Raw genomic sequence first — 1,087 nt, 5'->3', positions numbered from 1 at the left:
GTGAGGAGGATAAATTCATGATAAAGTTCATGCGATACAAAGTAATTTTTTGACAGCACAAAAACTAGCTATGTACAGTTAAGATTAGCCATAGCTTAACTTTACTAACATAATCCGTGCCGCAAATGTTGGTTTTATAATAAACTTCAAACTTCGAACCTAACGGAAAGACAGAAAAGAGCGTAGGGATAAAAGAAGTCTGAAAATGGCCATAAATCAACTATATGGACCTTATTCGTTTCGCAAATATAAGTTTGATTAATAATTCAATATACGGCTCAGTCTCGTCTACACGGCCGCGCTATGCATAGAGGTAAAAGAAGGCTGAAAACGGCCATAAATCAACTTTAGCAGCATAATTCGTGCCACAAATATAGGTCTAAGAAGTTAATACGGCCAAAATACGACAATTTAGGTTTAAGAAGTACGACAGTAGACTGGCTGGCGGCTGGTCACGTTAGAGCAGGAGTGCCAGATTGCCTTACACAGCCTCTTATATTTACAGAGTTCCGACCCAAAAACAGTCTCCTGTACCCCAATAATAAGATTATTATATGATCATTGTTGAAATCATTAATTCCTGATGTTCTTTGGCAGTAATTAAGTGTTAAGGTGGTCTGGGTACAACAATCTGGCATAGCTGCGTTAGAGGGCGCTGGCGGTGGTGGTGTTGTAGGAATCAGCTCGCAGGCGGAAAATAGCTCGCAGAAAGAGATCCAACTTGCTTATTTTTCCTTTATTTCACTCACCGCCATCGTTTAGTTGCTCCATTTCGGCTCCGATACATGGCACAAGCATCAGAGCAGCACTTTAAATCAGGAGATGGCTTAATAACAAACAAATAAAGAAGATTTAAAACAGAATTACTCTACGTTGATGTTCACTCTATTCTTGCCTATTTGGTGTGCTGCTATAGCCAGTATGTTCTCTTAACTGCAATATCAACCATTATAAGGGTCACACGTGGACAAGCTAGAACAAAATAAGATAATTTGATAGGTTTTCCTGATGATCTTGGGCTCGGTCTTGGCGTAGTGCCCTAGTGCGCATGCGTGGTGGACATGAGCGCGAGTTATTTCCGCGGGGA

The sequence above is a fragment of the Eriocheir sinensis genome, chromosome 24 (assembly GCF_024679095.1).
Source record: "Eriocheir sinensis breed Jianghai 21 chromosome 24, ASM2467909v1, whole genome shotgun sequence".
Taxonomy (NCBI): domain Eukaryota; kingdom Metazoa; phylum Arthropoda; class Malacostraca; order Decapoda; family Varunidae; genus Eriocheir; species Eriocheir sinensis.
This window is presented reverse-complemented; position numbering follows the sequence as displayed.